Raw genomic sequence first — 21,064 nt, forward strand, 5'->3', positions numbered from 1 at the left:
CACGGATGGTGTACAAGAAACAAGACAATACAATATAAACAATGTCTCTCTGGATCCACAACTAAGGAACAAAGGGAGACCCCTGCAATAGACCTGCCGCTCTCCCTCACTGCTCAGCCTATGCGAACACCCCAAAGGTGGATGGCCGCATATCCACATTCCTCGGCTATCTATTACCTGAAGACCCTACAATAGTGAAGGGACACGACCACCGGCTCCCTACACTGACACGGAGGGAGTCAGGGTCACCTGGATCCAGAAAAGACAAAATCATAAATACATAAACAGCACTTATCTTGCAGACGAATGACGACTGGAAACAGGGAACTGGGAACTGGGAACAGCATGCACACACACTCCAGGAAGTTGTATCAGCCGCACACTACTGCATTATGGGGAGGAACTTAAAGGGTAGCGATCAGTCTAACTGCATGACAGCTGAGATAGACTAACGAGATGAGAAACTAAACCAAAACAAAGAAATTCAAGGAGGAGGATCTGAGAAGCTCCTGTGAGCGCTTCTCAGCTGTCTGGCTGTGACAAGTTTTCACTTCACAGGTGTGCCCTGTCAGGTTTAATAAGTGGGATTTCTTGCCTTATAAATGGGGTTGGGACCATCAGTTGCGTTGAGGAGAAGTCAGGTGGATACACAGCTGATAGTCCTACTGAATAGACTGTTAGAATTTGTATTATGGCAAGAAAAAAGCAGCTAAGTAAAGAAAAACAAGTGGCCATCATTACTTTAAGAAATGAAGGTCAGTCAGTCAGCCGAAAAATTGGGAAAACTTTGAAAGTAAGGGCTATTTGACCATGAAGGAGAGTGATGGGGTGCTGCGCCAGATGACCTGGCCCCCACACTCACCGGACCTGAACCCAATCGAGATGGTTTGGGGTGAGCTGGACCGCAGAGTGAAGGCAAAAGAGCCAACAAGTGCTAAGCATCTCTGGGAACTCCTTCAAGACTGTTGGAAGACCATTTCAGGGAACTATATCTTGAAGCTCATCAAGAGAATGCCAAGAGTGTGCAAAGCAGTAATCAAAGCAAAAGGTGGCTACTTTGAAGAACCTAAAATATGACATATTTTCAGTTGTTTCACACTTGTTTGTTATGTATATAATTCCACATGTGTTCATTCATAGTTTTGATGCCTTCATAGTCATGAAAATAAAGAAAACTCTTTGAATGAGAAGGTGTGTCAAAACTTTTGGTCTGTACTGTACATGCAACTTTGTGATGAGCTGGAGAATTAAATTTCTGTCAAGTTCTTCTTTAGGGCTCTTCTCAGACTACATCTTGTTTGTTCATTTACTATATGAATCGGTAAAGCCCCTGCCACATCCATTAAAGTGATTCATTGGCCAACATACACCGAGTGACATTCTTCCCCCATAGATGTTGAAAAAAATATTGTGTGGTATACATTTTCTTACCAGGCACCTGTGCAGGGAATAGCTCAGTCAGCTCTGCTATGCAATACAGCTAGACAACGGAAACCCACCAGATGCCACGGAATGGAGGCCAAAAGAGCATTATTTTACAATCTATTGGTATAATGAAGACCTATCGACCAGTTTAAAAGATTGTACCATGATAACAACTAATCCCCATACACTTGATAGGGATAAGTGTCTGACCGGTGAGGGGGCCCTCGCTGATCACTAGAACTGGGGCCATTGTTCCCCGTTTGAATGGGGCAACAGACACTCATGCATGTCCTCTGCTGCATTCATCTCTATAGGGTACAACCATTCAGCTATCTCCAGCAGTCCCATGAAGCTGAATGGAACAGTGGACACGCATGCATGTCTGCCACTCCCTTCCAATAGAGAAATGTTCTAGGGATCAGACACTTATCCCTTATCCTGTGGATAGGATTTAAGTTATTGTCATGGTACAGCCCATTTAATGGATGTGCCAGGAGCTTTCCTGGCACATGTGGTAAAAGGATATACAAGACACTGTCTGAAAAGAGTCTATAGAAGTTGCCATGTTGTATGTGCTGTCCGACTCCCCCTTATCCTGGGTTCATGAGTCTGGGAGGCAACTTACTCAAAACTTCTCTGCGATGGCGCAGCAAGACAATTATTCAACACACAAGTCATTAATTTACATTTATTTAAAAATGAGGAATTTTCCAATGCACTAGCACCCCCATTTAGAATTTTCTGAATTCAAGGAACTTTTCCAGTAATGGCCATCAATATCAGATTGTTACCCCTGCTGACCAGCTTTTTGAATGGTATGTGGCGCTTGCAACTCCCAAGTTACAGAAACAGCAAACTTACTGTGCTAAAATGTTTCCCATTCACTGTAACCCCAGCCACCCCTGGCCACTGCTTATGTGGATTATTCTGATCTCATCCATGAAAAGCTGAATGGCAATAACTCAATAATTAATTTTTAAAGATGGTAGATTTTTTTTAACCACTTCCAGACAAAGCCAGTTTTCACCTACCTTTTTGCAAATCTGACACGTGTTATTTTATGTGGTTATAACTCTGGGATTCCTTTACTTATTTTTTTATTTAATTATTTTCGTGACACATTGCACTTCATAATAATGGTAAATTTGGGTCAATATGATTTACTTTTATCTATAAAAATAAAATTTTCTGAAAATATTGCAAAATTAGCCATTTTTTTTATTTGGATTTCTTGGCTTTTAAGACAGATAGTAATACCTCATATAATAGTTATCAATTAAAATTCACCATTTTTCTACTTTATGTCAGCATCATTTTGTAAATCTCATTTTATTTATCAGGATGTTTGAAGACTTAGAATTTTACAAATGCTTAAGAAAATTTATAAAGGACAAATTCAGTTAAGAAGTCACTTTGTGGGGGGCTTACATAATAGAAATGACTCTGTTGTAGAAACTACACCCCTTAGATTGTTTAAAACTTTGTTAAACCTTTAAGTGTTCTATAGGAATTTAAACAAAATAGAGGTGAAATTTAAAAATTTAATTTTATTTGTAGGTTTTCTATTTATAATACTTATTACCCTGCTTCTGCAGTTTACAGAAATACACAAACACAGAAATATAGTGGCAAATCTGGGGGAGCTGATCAACCCCTAACACTGTAGCGTGTTTTTCATTGGGGGAGCAGTTTACAGAAATACCCCACGTTTGGTCGTAAACTGCTGTAAGGGCACACAACAAACTGCTGTAAGGGCACACAACAGGGCTCAGAATTGAGGGCTGATTTTGCTGGAATAACTATTGGGCACCTGTCACGGCCTATGATGTACGCCGTGACACTGTTGTCATGCTTGCTGTTGCCAGTGGCAACATGTTGCTGTTTTGGCATGTTGTGGCAGTGTCACGGGTTTTGCTGTGTGCTCCGTGAATTGCTGGCCACGCATGCTGTTGTCTGCGGCAACCTGTTGCCTTTTGCCTGTGTGTGCAATACCCCTTTAAGTAGTGTCTCCCTGCTGTGTGGTGTGTGTGGGGTTAATACTCTGCCTGGAGCAAAGTGGTGAGTTGGGTGTGGTCTCAGGTCTCCTTATATTCTATGGCTTGGAGACTGAGATCAGTTTGGTTTGTCTGCCTTGCATGGATGAGATCTGTGGGCCATCCAAGTTTGACATCAAGGTCATCTGCGATGTCATCCTGAGTGTTTCCTCCTTGTCTTCCTTCCCCTCCTGGTGTGTCATTTATGGTGTGGGTTTGAGTTGGAGATTTGTTGTACGTCTTGTTTGTGGTTGCATGTCAGGGATGTTTTTGGTGTTTGTCCCTGCATGTGTGCAAGCCGTCTCCCTTGTGTGTGTTACCTCCGAAAGGGGGTCCTATTGGTTTCCCGGAGGGGTGAACCTAAAGACATTAGCAGCCTTGCCTGGAGCGACCTTGCTTCGGTGTCCGCATGGGGGTCCAGGTTGTTTTGGTGTGGTTATTCCATCTTTGCTGCGGCAGGTAAGTGTTTGATGTTCCGTTGTTACATTGTGTTCTTACCTGCCGTGCAGTTGCTGCATTTTCTTTCTCCCTGTCAGCTACTGGGCCGCTGGAGATGCCTTTCACCCGTGGTGATGGATGAACAGGAGGTCTCTGCCCTGTCACGATGTTGAGGGCGATGCAGGGATTCCTAGACTTCTAGGTTCGTGGGTATGAGCCCCCTTACCATTAAAGGCGGCTCATACAGCCAGAAGACTAGGGCTATTTTAGGGAAGCTTTAGGAGGTGACTAGCTACGGCCTGGTACCTGGTGACATTGTATGGTGGGGAGTTTCCCCCACTCCCCACCGTGACAGCACCATGCTGCATTTGAAGAGACCCTGAGGTACTCCTACAGTAGAAACCCCCAAAAAGTGATTACATTTTGGAAACTATACCACTCAAGGAATTTATCCAGGGATGTAGTGAGTGCTTTCACCCCACAAGCGTTTCACATAATTTAGAAACGGCTTTAGCCCCACATTTTTCAATTCCACAAGTGGTAATAGGAGAGAAAGCAGCCCAAATTTAGTTACATAATTTTTCCCAAGAACGACAATACTCCCTATATGCAAAAAAATTGGGCACACTCCAGGGTTCAGAAAAGAAAGAGTACCATGTGTATTATGGGCCTAGTTTAGTGATTTATACAGCATTGGTTGACAATGGTGTGGAGTGAAGCAAAGCATTCAGAGCAGAATTTGGTCCGAAGTTTAGGAAAACTTCGACTTGCAATGAAGCTGAATTTCTTTGTGCTTTCTAGTAATGAATCAAGTTTTCCTAAAATGGCTTCTGCAAGTTTTACAAAGTGAAAGTAAGAAGCCCGGGAACATGACATCACCCATAATGCCATGCAGCCAGCCAATCCACAGGTAGCCATTGTAGCCCTATTAAACCCTCATCCCGAGCTGTCTCCACAGTTGTTCTGTGAGCTGAGCATATGGAGAGACATAGAAAGTGCTCATGTGCTAGGGACAGTGTTACTGCAATAATCCAGCAGCCATCTTTGATCCATCCACCATGTTCGTCATCTGGTTTTAACCGTAATAATTTTAAAAGGCGAAATACCATTAGGTTCATAGTAGGGAGGGATCCCAGACCTTAACGAGGGATCCACATGGAATTATGATAATCCCAGTTGTGAATCCCTCAATTTTATTTCTTTGAGGAAGGTTTTCCCGCCTAAATGCTGTGTACCATCTATGGTACCATCACACAGGAGGACAAGGGCTGCTGCATACACGCTGTGGCTCTCCCGATCTCCGCTGGGGGGCCCCGGAGCACACCCAAATGACCATGGCATGTGAAGGGTTAAAAGACCACGACCAGCATAGCGGACATTAGTGGCAGGTATCTGCTCTTTAAAACACAAAGAAAAAAATACAATACAACAGCACTCTGCAAACCAAATAAAGTACAATAATGCTATAGTTATAGAAGATATTCTGGTAATAATGCTACACTTATTTTGTAAATTTGAGATTCTTGGCAAATACATTTTGTACAAAATTATTTGGGCCCGTCTGCCAAACGTCAAGGCGATCTCTGTAAGACGGGAACCTAACACTAAATTCTACCTGTTATGTGCCATAACGGCTACCATAACATTTAGGGAGTGCAGGTTCCACATGCATGCTGGGTCCACTCTGCCCTTTACCATTTTTGATGCCATAATGGCCTCCATTAAATCCAGGGAATGCAGGTACCAACACGCATGCCGAGCCCACTCTATACCTCTCCTGGTGCCAGATGGCTTACAATAAATGCATGCATGCATGTGGAACCTGCACTCCCTGCACTTGTATTTTTCTCTTTGTGTTTCTAGCGATGGCAGCGTGAACCTGCACATTGGGATGTGCTGACTGACCCCCTTTTTCTTTGCTCTTTAAAACAGCAAACTCCCAGCGGCCATGGCACCCCCTAAATTTAATGTCGGCGGTCATGGGTTAACTTCCAAACCTTCACACTGGGATTGCGCTGCCTAGTAGGATGAATATGATTCGACAGAGTGGCCTGGGTATCCCTGATTTATAGTGGTTTGTGATGAATTAATTCGGGATGAATTGAATTTCTTGGTGAACTTCAGCAAATCGGCCAAATTGAATTTTTCAAAACTTCACTCATATCTTGTTGACAACTCTAGAGGCTCTGCGGTGAAGTGAAACCCCAAAGAAGTGACACCATTTAAGAAACCAAACCCGTCACAGAATTTTCACCCCAAATGTGTTTTACACAAATTAATGCACAGCAGATAATGCAAAGTGATAACTGTATTGCCCAATGTGAAAATTAAGCCCTATTATTATGCTGTGCGTCCTAGTTTAAGAAACACCCTACATGGTTCCCTAATCTTTCACCTAGACATACCACAGGGCTCAGGAGTAAATGAGCACCATGCACATTTTGAGGCCTAATGTAGTGATTTACGCAGCTTGTGCTGACAACTGTAGAGGCTCTGGGTGAAATAGTAAATAGAACAACGAGAAGTAACCCCATTTTGGAATTTTCACCCATCAAGGTTAAGTCACAATTCTGATGCCATAGGTATTTTGCAGAAATTCTTTGTGCATTGCAAAATGAAAATTGCAATTTTTCCACAGATACGACATTTAAGTACCCAACATTGATGCTCAGCTCATGCCATCTGAGACTCACATCATAATTCTTGAATTCATAGACAGGCTTATTGTTTGCAGAACAAGTTCCCATTATCATTGGCTCTATTTTGAGGTAAAATTTCACTTTTTGGAAACCAGGATAAAGAAAAGGCAGAAACTCTGTCACTGCTTTTTTGTTTCACTATGCACCATGTGGAGGAACAGACATGTGGACATACTGTACGAACACAGAATGCACATAGAGTCCTTACATTTTTTATTTTTTTGTGGCCCCATTGAAGTGAATGCGGCATATGAGCCGCAAAAAGAATGGAACAGACACGAACAAAAAATACATTTGTGTGCATGAGCCCTTATTGTACTGGTCAATAAGATTACAGAGATATCCATTGTATATATTTATTTTTTTTGCTACTTTTACATAATGAAACATTTTTTGAATAAAAAAATTTGTCACCATTTTCTGAGAGCCTTTTTTCATTATTCTGGGGATGAGTGAGGGCTTGTTTTTTGTGGGATGTGTTGACATTTTCAGTGGTACCATTTAAAGTACATAAGGCATTTAGATCACTTGATGTTAGGTTTTTTAGGAGGCGATATGATGGAGTAGAGCATGTGATATTTTTATAGAGCAAGTTGTTTGGATGCGGCAATTTTAAATGTCATTTTTGTTTTCCACAATTTATGGAAAAAAATCATGATTTTGTGTTATTTGTTTGAGAGACATTTATTTTTATTTTTCTGGCGATGGTGGTGTGTGGGAGTTCGTTTTATGCAGGATGAGGTAAAGTTTTCATTGATACTATTTTGGGGTACATAGAACTTTTTTATATTTTTGGGAGGTGATTTGACAAAAAATGGCTGTTCTGGCACAATAAATTTTTTATGACGTGTGATATTTTTCCATAGAGCCAATCGTTATGGATGCAGTGATACCCAATATGCTTCTTTTTTTTTTTACAATAATAAATGGCGTGATGACGGAAAAGGGGCTTTTTTTTTTACACTTGAGACATTTTTTTTTTTTATAAAACACTTTTTCTATCTTTTGTTATTTATTTTACACTTTGTGCCCCCCATATAGTCATGCAAGATCTTTGTGGGACATTTAACATTACATTTTTTTTATTGCTGAAGTTACAGGAGGGATACAGCCCCCAGAGAGGTTGTACAGCCATGTACAACCTCATTTCATAGCTAATCTGGGTCTGCTAAGACTCAGATCTACAGACTCCCGACCATAACATGACTACTCGGACTGGAGCAGGAAGTGGGTTTGTGCTTTCTGATGTCTATACACACTGCTCTTCCAGAGCTGTATATACAGTGAGGAACAGAAGTATTGGAACCCCCTGAAAGTTCTTCCACTTAGAAATCATGGAGGGGTCTGAAATTCACATTGTAGGTGCATTCCCACTCTGAGAGACAGAATTTTTTTTAAAAAATCAGGAAATCACATTGTATGATTTTTAAAGGTATTGGAACACCGGAGAAATAGCAAGAATTCTGGCTCTCAAAGACCTGTTACTGTGCCTTTAAAAAGTCCATCTCTACTCCACTCATTAATCTAACTTAGTAGGACCTGTCTGAGCTCTTTAAAGACACTTGTCCACCCCACAGTCAGTCAGACGCCAACTACTACCATGGGCAAGACCAAAGAGCTGTCAAAAGACACCAGAGACAACACTTTGGACCTCCACAAGGCTGGAAAGGGCTACGGGGCAATTGCCAAGCAGCTTGGTGAAAATAGATCAACTGTTAGAGCAATTATTAGAAAATCGAAGAGACTAAAGACGACTGTCAGTCTCCCTCAGACTGGGGCTCCATGCAAGATCTCACCTTGTAAGAAAGATGAGGAATCAGCCCAGAACTACAAGGGAGGAGCTGGTCAATGACATGAAGAGAGCTGGGACCCCAGTTTCTAATGTCACTGTCGGTAGAATACTACGCCGTGATGGTTTCAAATCATGCATTGCACAGAAGGTTCCCCTGCTCAAGTCATCACATGTCGAGGCCCATCTGAAGTTTGCCAATGACCATCTGGATGATCCAAAGGAGGCATGGGAGAAAGTCATGTGTTCAGATGAGACCAAAGTAGAACTTTTTGGTCTAAACTTCACTCGTCATGTTTGGAGGAAAAAGAAGGATGAGTTGCATCCAAAGAACACCATCACTACTGTGAAGCATGGGGTGGTAACATCATGCTTTTGGGGTGCTTTTCTGTGAAGAGGACAGGATGACTGCACTGTATTAAGGAGAGGATGAATAGGGCCATTTATTGTAAGATTTTGAGCAACAACCTCCTTCCCTCAGTCAGAGCATTGAAGATGGGTCGTGGCTGGGTCTTCCAACATGACAACGACCCAAAGCACACAGCCAGGATAACCAAGGAGTGGCTCCGTAAGAAGCATATCAAGGTTCTGGAGGGGCCTAGACAGTCTCCAGACCTAAATCCAATAGAACATCTTTGGAGGGAGCTAAAAATCCGTGTTGCTCAGCGACAGCCCCGAAACCTGACAGATCTAGAGATTTGTGTGGAGGAGTGGGCCAAAATCCCTGTTGCAGTGTGTGCAAACCTGGTAAAGAACTACAGGAAATGTTTGACCTCTGTAATTGCAAACAAAGGCTTCTGTACCAAATATTAACACTGATTTTCTCAGGTATTCAAATACTTATGTTCAGCAGTGCGAGAAAAATACATTCTTTAAAAATCATATAATGTGATTTCCAGATTTTTTTTTTATTATTCTGTCTCTCAGAGTGGGAATGCACCTACAATGTGAATTTCAGACCCCTCCATGATTTCTAAGTGGGAGAACTTGCAAAATCACAGGGTGTTCAAATACTTCTGTTCCTCACTGTAAAGCGATCAGGAAGGCAGGGACAGCCACACAGCTACGGTCTCTGCAAGGATGTTTTAAAACATCCGTGCAGAGATACATAACCCACGGACACATGAAGTCTAAGGGTGGTTGGGGAACTGCTTAAATCTTCATTACAGTTTAATGTAAGGTTATTCAGTTTTCCAATATTATTGCTGTGTCAATTTCCGATAGTCTTCAAGACCATCAATAAAGTGTAGCAGATTTTAATTCAAACAAATAGACAATAGTGGCATGTTATTGGCTCTAAAGGAAGCTCCAAATGATCTTTTTTCTCTTGGATCTTTGGGGCCGAGAATGATATCAGACCCTTGACCCACCAGAGGATCCTATGGTACTCTGGTGAGCCAGTCCGACACTGCACATAAGGTAGTTCAGCTGACTTACATCTATTGTGTATGGGCACCATAAATAGGTGTCTCACTTCAGCAAATGGCTTTATCATGTAGAGAAAGTTAATACAAGGCACTTACTGATGTATTGTGATTGTCCATATTGTCTCCTTTGCTGGCTTGATTCATTTTTCCATCACATTATACACTGCTCATTTCCATGGTTATGACCGCCCTGCAATCCATCAGAGGTGGCCATGCTAGCACACTGCAGGAAAAGGCTTCCAACCTCTCTGGTGGCCGGGACCGCAGGAGTGCACATAGGCCGGCACTTTTTCCTATTGTGCGCAAGCACGGTCACCGCTACTGGATTGCAGGGTGGTCATAACCCCTGGATACGAGCAGTATACAATGTGATGGAAAAATGAATCAAGCCAGCAAAGGAAGCAATATGGACAACCCCAGTACATTAGTGCCTTGTATTAATTATGTCTACATGATAAATGCCATTTAAAAGGTTTGTCTGGGGTCTAGATATTGATGACATACTGTACTTAGGATAGGTCATCAAATTCAGATCCGTGTGGAGCCAACATCTAATATGCCCACCCATCAGCACTTCTCAAGAGCCACTAGCACTGGAAGAACCACAGAAAACAGAACCAGGAGTATAGCTTCATCCACAGTGTGGTTGCCACGCTGGGTTACTGCAGCTCAGATCTCACTTGAATGGGAGCTGACAGTGGACTGAGCTGTGCTTCCAATTATGTCCACTTTCTTATCTCTGATGCTGGAGGCTGATCAGTGAAGGTGTCAAGTGTTGGATACCCACCAATCTGATATTGATGACTTTTCCTAAGGATAGGTCATTATCTAGACCCTGGAAAATAGCAGAGTTTTACGTGCTGGAAGTGAACAATTAGGGGTTCCTGTTTCCTATTCTTTATATATAATTGATATGAGCTATTTCTATATAATGAATGTAGAAAAAACAGCTGCTTCTTGATTAGAAGGATTGTACTGATTTTGTATTTGATTGATACATTTTTATTTGCAAGCAGTTAGCACCAATGAAGAACAACTACAATCCCAATAAACCCACCATGAAATTTACAGTAAAGCACAAAGTGAAAACCAGAATTTATCACCTGCAGGAGCCAGAGTCATTTACATATTAATATATTATATGAGACGTATATTACTAGACATGCAACTCCTTTTCATTCTAAGCATTTCTTTAACCCGCTCCTATATAGGCCACATTTTACACACCGTTCTCTCCAGACTGTTCTAGCTGCCAGTCCATTGAATTGCGTTTTCCATTTCAGACATATGTCCCCCTCACAGTTGATCATTTTGCTTTGAGCAAGCTTATGTTTCCTGTGCTCTGCACAAGGGTTCAATTAACCGCTATGTGACATTGGCACCTCTTTTAACGCCTGTAGAACATGTGAAGAGCCCAGAACTGGCAGCTGCTTGTAATCTGGTCCTGCATTGTTTAGTGCTGCCAACTGGAGCAAAACCTCTCTTCAGACATCACCTGTGGCTATTACTTCTACTGCCAAGATCCTACTCATGTCTATATGCCATGGACTGGCAGAATCTTCATTGTAAGATGGTTAGATACCGATAGAGTACCAAACTGGTATGTTGTATAATACAAAATATTACCGTGAAGTGACTGAAAGGATATTGAAATAATGTATTCAGTAGTAAATGAATGCTTGCTGATGCATAGATGTCGAAATATGGTGGTCAGAATAACATTATATGTATATTTCTGTGTACTGCAGGCTGACTAGATAATTTATACAGGTCATTAACCCCTTCCTGACAGCTATTTTTTTACTTTTTTTTTTTTTTAAACTCTGCCTTCCAATACCCATAACATTTTTATTGTTCCTTACACATAGCCATATGATGGCTTTTTTGAAGGACAACTTGCACTTTCTAATGGCACCATTTAATATTCCATAAGCTATATTTGGGTTGCTCTGTATGTCAGTAGGATTATAGATAATTAATCAATATTGTTTATTTTGTTTTGATATATTAAAATAATAAATATTGGACATCCATAATTTTTTATACTTACATCCAGTGTTGTTTAGGGACTCTGTTTTTCAGGGTAAGCTTTACTTTTTAGTGATGCCATTTTGGGGTATGTTTGACTTTTTGATGACTTTTTATTTGATTTTATTTGAAAAGGGGAGCAACCAAAAAACTGTGATTTTAGCATTTAAATGTGTGTTTTTTTCATTATCGTTTTTACCATATTTTATTTGTAAAAAAGGAGAAAGGGGGTGACCAGATGTTTTAATACTGTTGCTTTTATATGTTTTAAAAAACTTCTATGTCCTCTCACCTCTCCTCCCTCTTTGACCCCACCACTCGACTGAGACTGCCCTTACCAAAGTGACCTAACAGCCAAAACCAAAGAACATTACTCTTTCCTTCTCCTTGACCTGTCCTCTCCCTTTAAAACTGTCAACCACTCCCTTCTGTTGAAAACTCTCTCATCTCTTGGCATTACTGACCTGGCCTTCTCTTGGATCACATCATACCTCACAAACTGGACGTTTAGCATCTCCCACTCTCACACCACCTCCTTGTCTCATTCCCTCTCTATTGGTGTCCCGCAAGGCTCTGTCCTGCTCTTTTCTATCTACACTTTTGGCCTGGGACATCTCATAGAGTCCCATGGCTTTCAGTATCACTTTTATGCTGACGACACACAAATCTACCTCTCTGGTCCAGACATCACCACCTTATTATCCAGAATCCCACAATGTCTATCTTCTATATCATCCTTCTTCTCCTCTCGCTTTCTAAAACGTAACATTGATAAAACAGAATTCATCATCTTTCCCCCATCTTGCTCAACCCCCCAACAGAACTATCTATCCCGATCAATGGCTGCACACTCTCCCCGGTCAACCAAGTCCGTTGCCTTGGAGTGACCCTGGATTCTGGCCTCTCCTTCCGCCTCCAACTCAAAAACATCTCCCGCATCCGCACTTTCCTCAACTTTGAATCTGTGAAAATGCTTGTACATGCCCTCATCCCACCTAGACTACTGCAACATTCTCCTCTGTGGCCTTCTATCTAGCACTCTTGCACCCCTCCAATCTATCCTTAACTCTTCTGCCTGACTAATCCACCTCTCCCCTCTGCCAATCCCTTCACTGGCTCCCCATTGCCCAGCAAATTCAGTTCAAAATACTAACACATACATACAAGGCCATCCACAACCTGTCCCCTCCCTACATCTCTGAGCTACTTTCCCGATACATCCCCACACGCAATCGCCGATCCTCACAAGAACTCCTCCTCTCCTCTTATCACCTCTTCTCACAATCGCCTCCAAGATTTCTCACGTGCATCCCCCACATTCTGGAACTTGCTACCCCAACAAATCAGACTCCAGTGGAATCCTTCAAAAGAAACCTAAAAACCAGCCTCTTCAGACAAGCCTATGACCAGTGACCCTGCTGTCTCCATACCACCATGACCAGCTTCACCCTCACCTACTGTGTCCTTCTCCCATACCATGTAGATTGTAAGCCCTCACGGCAGGGCCCTCTCTCCTTCTGTACCAGTTTGTAACTCATCTTGTTTATGCTTAGTGCAATTGTCTGTATTATGTATGTATACCCCTTTGCATATGTACAGTGCTATGGAATGAATGGCGCTTTAATAATAAATAATAATAGTAATAACTTTTTTACTTTATTTTTTGCCTCCCTAGGGGACTTGAATGTGTGATCATTGGATCACTTATACCATAGACTGCAATAAAATGATATTTTGAATCCAAATTTATCAAAACTGATAAGTGTTTGTTAAATGTGGCACATCTTTAAACCACCCCATTACTGGAATGATTTTGCAACTTTTTTAGTTTTTTTTTTAAAAGAAAAGTTGCAATGATAAATCTAGCATGGAACCACAGACACTTTTAAACCACTTTTCAAAAGTGGTGAGAGTGGTATGGCACTTGCATAAAAATTTGCATATTTGTACCACAAAACCTTACCTAGGACTTAAACCCAGATAGGACTTAGTGGGAACTTTGAACTGTCGTAGTAACCAAACAGCTGCAATATTGTCATAGGGGTGGGAGCATTGGGTTGTTGGAAGAAGCCCTCTCCATCTAAATTACCTCTCAGCTGCCATGGTCACAATTATGCATGACATCTGAGAAGTCAGATATTCGAGATCGGAGTTATCTCTGATCATGGGCCCTGCCCACAGTGTATAACACATCAGCCAGCAGTAGCACTGGCTCTGCTCCAGCTCCTGAGCTGGAACAAAATTTAAAGTCCCAACTTTAGCTGTACATGTAGAGCTGGTGTACTGGAAAGGATTAATGTTAACCCATACCATTCACTTAATAACTAAACAAGAATATTATTTGCCTTCAGGTCACCTTTTTAATCTAAATAGGTTAGGTTCCTTCAGATAAGATATCTTTATAGCAGTCAGAGCTCCAAAATGCTGAAAGATTGCAGTTGTCAATAGAGGGAGCTTACTGTATATTGTGTATACTGGGCAGCATGGTTGCTCAGTGGTTAGCACTGGTGCCTTGCAGCACTGTTGTCCAAGGTTTGAATCTGACCAAGGACAACACATGCATGGAGTTTCTATGTTCTCCCCATGTTTGCGTGGGTTTCCTCTCGGTACTCCAGTTTCCTCCCACACTCCAAAGACATACTGATAGGGAGCTTGATGCTGATGACTGTAAAGCGTTGCAGAATATAGCAGCGCTATATAAGTGTATAAAATAAATTTACATTAAATGGTCATTGTACTTTTAGAAAGCTTTGCATATATCAGTAGTACAGGTGAATCTTGTAATATATCTTATCATAGAATATGTCTTGTTCTAGAGTTATCAGCTGCTCCCCATTTTTAAAGTAACTTTCTCTGAAATTTATGAGAAATCCCATTTGTGAGACCAAGACAGTCTGCCTGCTCACTTAAGGATCAGATTACACCATCCCATTGAAATCTATGAGGAGGGGAGGGGAGGCAGGAAGTGTACAGAGACCGGACAGTATAGGAATAATTCAGCAGATTCAGCATCTAATAATAGGCTGTCTTACCTCAAGTGCTTTACTCATATCAATAATGCTGAGCGCTTCTCTATAATCTCCTATATGAAGCTTATGACTGATTCTGAGTGAGTAAGAGAAAGTTAGGGAGCAAAATCCAGTGCCTTTATGTCTTTGACATGAGCAAACATTATAAGCAGCTAGTCTTTACCAGCTCAGGGGGAACTGAGAATTATAGATGTAGAGTGAAAAGGAGAAAACTGCTAAAACATCCCAGAAACAAGACGTATAATGATTATACATACTGCTATCTCTCATGTTTATACATGGCAACTTATTCAGAAAAAATATCAGAAAGTTTAGGAACGCTTTAAGCTCAATCATAACACAATATTTAAATAGCTATTATGTTTTCCAAGTTGCAGCTGCCTAAAGCCATAATTTCATTATTTAACTCTGTGTGGCTCAGTATCAACAAAATGTAGTTCTTAATGCCATCCATAATGAATATTTAAATACTGTATATTCATAATAGGTATTGAATAAATGCTTGCTATATTTTTGTTACTACAGCTACTATGCAAGCCTATGCATCCCTGTAACCACCTGGCTTGTAGAGGACACACATAAAGGGACTATGAAGGGAACGTATCGATAAGTGCCAGTTTTGTGGCTTTCAAAGTCACAAGGTCACAAATCATGGATCACGCCATATTTGTGCAAATTTTACCAGCTTTTCTTGCAGCTCCTTCAACTTAAAAAAGTGGCAAGAAAACTGGTTGGTGTTTAGTGGGCATGGTCTCCATCCTTCCTACTGTTATGCGGTAAACATTTTCAAAATTCGTTTTTTAATAAAAATTTCAACTGTTAGCCTTCTGCAGCTTCTATATAGCACATACATAGGAAGTTGCAGAATGCCATTCCACTAGCAATTCTGTCATTTGAGCTCTGATTGCTGTCTACAACCCCCACTGCCTTCTCATTAGTGATCATCTGAAGTAAATTATGATCATATTAACTACTGCAAAAATATTTCATTTACTAATTCAGATCAACTGGGATTGTAAAAAAAGTTGTGAAGGTGGGTAGACATGACTTTTATAAGGCCCAATCATGTTTATTGTCTATTATTTGGACTAACATTAAAGGAGACCTGCCACCTGTACTATGCTGCCCTTACTGATCTGGATCGGACTTATCTCCCTCGCAGTGATGGCGTGTTCAGCGCGATTCAGCACCTCTGGAATCAATGGATCTGTCACTACATTGTGCTGCCCTGAGGACCGCATTGTACAGGTGATAGATTCCTTTTAAATTCTGCTTTTACAATGAAATGTGAAACATAAACGGAATAAACATAACGTATTGAGCTGCTACTTCATAAGGTTCATTTCACATGTATTGGTCCAATCTTCCTTTCCATATTTTCGGAGCCAAAAGTGTGAATGGATCCTAGCTTATGAGCAAGAGAAAACATACAATATCTCTTCTATGTTCTTCCTACTGAAAACAGACCAATATATAGTTCTAAAGTGGACTGCACCTAAATAACGTCACATTCTAAAAACAATCCCATCCCTTCACTTGATGGATTTCAGTTTTTTCCCAACCATATCATATAATGAAACTACAGGAGAAACTAGAAAAATTTGAATATCGTGCAAAGTTCATTTATTTCAGTAATGCAACTTAAAAGGTAAAACTAATATGAGATAGACTCATTACATGCAAAGCGAGATATTTCAAGCCTTTATTTGGTATAATTTGGATGATTATGGCTTACAGCTTATGAAACCCCAAAGTTCCAATTTTGAGGTACCCTTTGCTCAGGGGGTATGGATTAATTAGCTGACTAGAGTGTGACACTTTGAGCCTAGAATATTGAACATTTTCACAAAATTCTAATTTAAAGCTGCATTAATGCGATTCCTTTTCATTTGCATTACTGAAATAAATGGACTTTTGCACAATATTCTAATTTTTCGAGTTTCACCTGTATTAGGGCTCATCCAGACGACCGTAGTGTTTTGCAGATCCACAAAATGAGGATCCGCAAATCACAGATACCAGCCCGTGTGCGTTTTGCAATCAGACTACACAAAATTTGTTTGCTGTCTGTTACCATGGAGACGCATAGTCTGCATAAGAGCTGTAGAAAAAAAATAGTATAACTTTTTAATAGACCTATTGCAAACATGCTTCATATTTAATTTTTTAATTTATTGAGAGAATAAAAAGTTGTGTGAAGGTGTTCTTTAATTCTTTTATATATATATATATGCTGATAAGCTATAGGGGTATTCCACAGGGGGATAACTAGGGGTACTACTGCTGGGACCTCCACGGAACATGAGAATGGGGGCCCATACACCCTGTAGATCCCCCTGAAATGAACATAGTGGCCACTCCGTTCATTTCTATGGAAGTTCCGGAGATGGATAAGTACAGCGCTTGGCTATCTTTGGAACTCCCATAGAAATGAAAGGAGCAGCCGCATGGATGCCTGATTGGTTACTTCATTCATTTCAGGGGGACTGCAGGGGGTATGGGGCTTCCATTCTCGTGCTCGGTGGAGGTCCCATCAGTAGGACCCTCACTGATCTAATAGTTATCCCCTCTCCTGTAGACAGAGGATAACTTAATCTCACTGGTAGTGGGCTCTTTTAGAAGGGTAATTTTACCTACTACACTGCAAAAATTGTTCAGAAATGGCTCGATGAAGATGACAGAGTTCAATAGGTTGTCTTAGCCTCCATATTCCCTATTCTGTCTATAGTCATGGACCTAGTTTGTTTAATGTTAAATCCATGGCTAGTTAATACCATATTTCATTGGAGTTTATAATTCTTAATGTAATTATATTTTATACAGCACACCTACTTACATACATACATACAGGTGAAACTTGAAAAATTTCAATATCGTGCAAAAGTCCATTTATTTCAGTAATGCAAATTAAAAGGAATTGCATTAATGCAGCTTAAAATTTAAATTGTGTGAAAAGGTTCAATATTCTAGGCTCAAAGTGTCACACTCTAGTCAGCTAATTAATCCATACCCCCTGAGCAAAGGGTACCTCAAAATTAAGACTTTGGGGTTTCATAAGCTGTAAGCCATAATCATCTAAATTATACCAAATAAAGGCTTGAAATATCTCGCTTTGCATGTAATGAGTCTATCTCATATATTAGTTTCACGTTGCATTACTGAAATAAATGAACTTTGCAGGATATTAAATTTTTTTGAGTTTCACCTGTATATGAATAAAGACTGACATATTCTTAGTGGTATTAATTGTGTGCTCTATAGAATGTATTAATGTAATGCCACTTGTTGACTATACATTATCTACAAGAGGAAACTGAAGTGGCTAAAATGATTAAAGATGGAGTATGCTGCTTTTATTAACAAGACCAGAATTGTACCTTTGTTTTGATGTCCCCAGACTGCTGGGCACATGACTGTGGCCATTGCTAGAATTATAATGCATCCAGAGGGTTAAGAATCCTGGCAGGGGCTATATTTCTGTCAATTAAGGAGAATGCTCCATGACCCTGCAGCTGAGTGATCTCAGCAAATCAATTAAATCAGTGAAGTAAACAGATCTGTCCCTTTGGCTGTGTAGTAACTTGATATTTCTTCCTGTTCTTACTGACACAGTGAATGGAGAAATCATATCTTCTGCCTTCAAATTGAAGGGTAGAATACGTATTTGTTAAAGAGAACATTCAGAAGAATTCTATATCATACAAAGAAACTTGAAATAGCTACTAATAATAATATAATTCTAGTAAAGAAAGCATAGAAAACCACCTATCATGTCCAAAAAAAATGGTCCTGGCATTTCTGACACTAAAATTAAATTATACTTCTTTTTGCAAAGATCTTCACTACACATGGGCATAACTATAGCCATAGCATTTGCTCTACTATAGGTTGGGGTGGGGCCCTATCAGACACAAGAACCTTTTTGTGGGGAATAACAACATGGTGGATTGATGATGTGGGTTGTCTGATATATGGTACTGTTATACATACCTTCAATTATTGCTACTTATGCTGCTGTTTTAATTTCCGTACACTTAGTAGTGGGGGTCCCATCTTTTTTAGCTATGGGGCCTTATGAGGTATAGCTACGCTTCTGTCACTATATTTAGCATTTTTAAGGAAATATGTATTTAATGCAGAGCTATATTGCTATGTGCATGGACCCTAAGGCCTCTTTCACACGACCGTATGGCTCTTTCAGTATTTTGCAGTCCGCAATAAACAGATCCGCAAAAAATATGGATGACATCCGTGTGCATTCTGTTTTTTGCAGAACAGAACATCTGGCCCCTAATAGAACAGTACTATCCTTGTCCGTTATGCGGACAATAATAGGACATGTTCTATCTTTGAACGGAATGGAGATATGGAAACGGAAGGCATGCGGAGTACCTTCTGTTTTTTTTTTTTTTTTTTGCGGATCTATTGAAATTATTGGTTCCGCATACGGTCCATATACGGAATGCAAAAAACGTAACGTAAACGTAAAAAAAAACATTAGTGTGCAGGAGGCCTAACATAGAGGCCTACATAAATGATGTTAATGCCTGATACACTAAATTGTTATGTCTAGTGCAGAGCCTGTAGGGGCTGTGCATGACTTCTGTCTTTGGTCCTTTTTTTTTTTTACATTCTTTTCAAGGACTTTGATAAAAGTTTTAAATAAAATAGGACATGAAGCATATGAATACATAACTAACAATACAGTGCTGAAAGCATAAAAACATTCCATATCCCACCTAACCTACATTGGCATGCAAAGGTTTGGCCTCCTCTGATCAAAATTACTGTTACTGTGAACAGTTAAGCAAGTTGAAGATTAAATGACCTCCAAAGACATAAAGTTAAAGATGACACATTTTCTTAGAATTTTAAGCAAAAACATTTTTTTTATTTTCAGCTTTTGCAGTTTCTAAATAACAAAAAAAGAAAAGGGCCCAAAGCAAAACTTTGTGCACCCCGAATGTCTAGTACCGATTAGCGCCCCCTTTGGCAAGTATCACAGCTTCAAGATACTTTTTGTAACCATTCAAGAGTATTTCAGTTCTTGTTTGAGAGATTTATATCCATTCTTCCTTGCAAAAGTCTTCCTGTTCTGTGAGATTCCTGGGCTGTCTTGCATGCACTGTTCTTTTGAGGTCTATGCACAGATTTTCAATGATGTTCAGATCAGGGGACTGTAAGGGCCATGATAAACCATCAGTTTGCATCTTTTGATGTAATCTATTGTGGATTTTGAAGTGTGTTTAGGCTCATTATCCATTTGTAGAAGTTATCTTTATTTCAATTTCTGCTTTTTTAAAGTTGGTGTTATGTTTACTTCCAGAATTTACTTTAATTTCATTGAATCCATTCTTCCCTCTATACAACACAACCACAAAGCATTATTGCTTAATGCTTGATGCTTAATAGTTGGGGAGGTGTTTTTTTCATTACATTCTGTGCCCTTTTTTCTGCAAACATACCTTTTCGCATTCTGGCCAAAGAGTTCTATTTTAACCTCATTGGTCCACAGGACTTGTTTCCAAAAATGCATCAGGTTTGTTTATATGTTCTTTTGCAATTTGAACTTTTGTGATGAGGTGCAGGAGAGGTTTTCTTCTGATGATTCTTCCATGAGGGCCATATTTGTGCAGTTGTCACTGAACAGTAGAACAATGTACCAGAACTCCAAAATCTACTGAATCTTCCTGAAGATCTTTTGCAGTCAAAGAGGGGTTCTGATTTGTCTTTCTAGAAATCCTACAAGCAACTGTCTTTGAAATTTTTCTTGGACGTCAAGAACTTTTCTTGACGTCCACTATTCCTCCTAACTGCATTTCTTAATTATATTTTAAATCAAGGAATGGCAAAAACTGAAAATGCTTTGCTATCTTCTTATAGCCTTCTCCTGCTTTGTGGGTTAGAGGAGTCTGGGTATTTATTAAGCTTTTCAATTTGCATCACTTGGCCTTACCTAATGATGTTGTATAAAACCAAAATAATACACTGATATTGCTTTAAATGTAGAAACACGTGTTTCATCTTTAACTTTATGCCTTTTGGAGATCTATTCATGTTTAACTTGTTTAACTGTTTATAGTAACAATAAATTTGACCAGGGTGCCAAAACTTTTGCATGCCACTGTATAGTAAATTAGAAAAGGACAGTGGAGGGAAAGGCAGAGCAGTTACCAACCAAGACTCTTTATTACAG

Source organism: Bufo bufo, chromosome 3 (genome assembly GCF_905171765.1).
Source record: "Bufo bufo chromosome 3, aBufBuf1.1, whole genome shotgun sequence".
Lineage (NCBI taxonomy): Eukaryota > Metazoa > Chordata > Amphibia > Anura > Bufonidae > Bufo > Bufo bufo.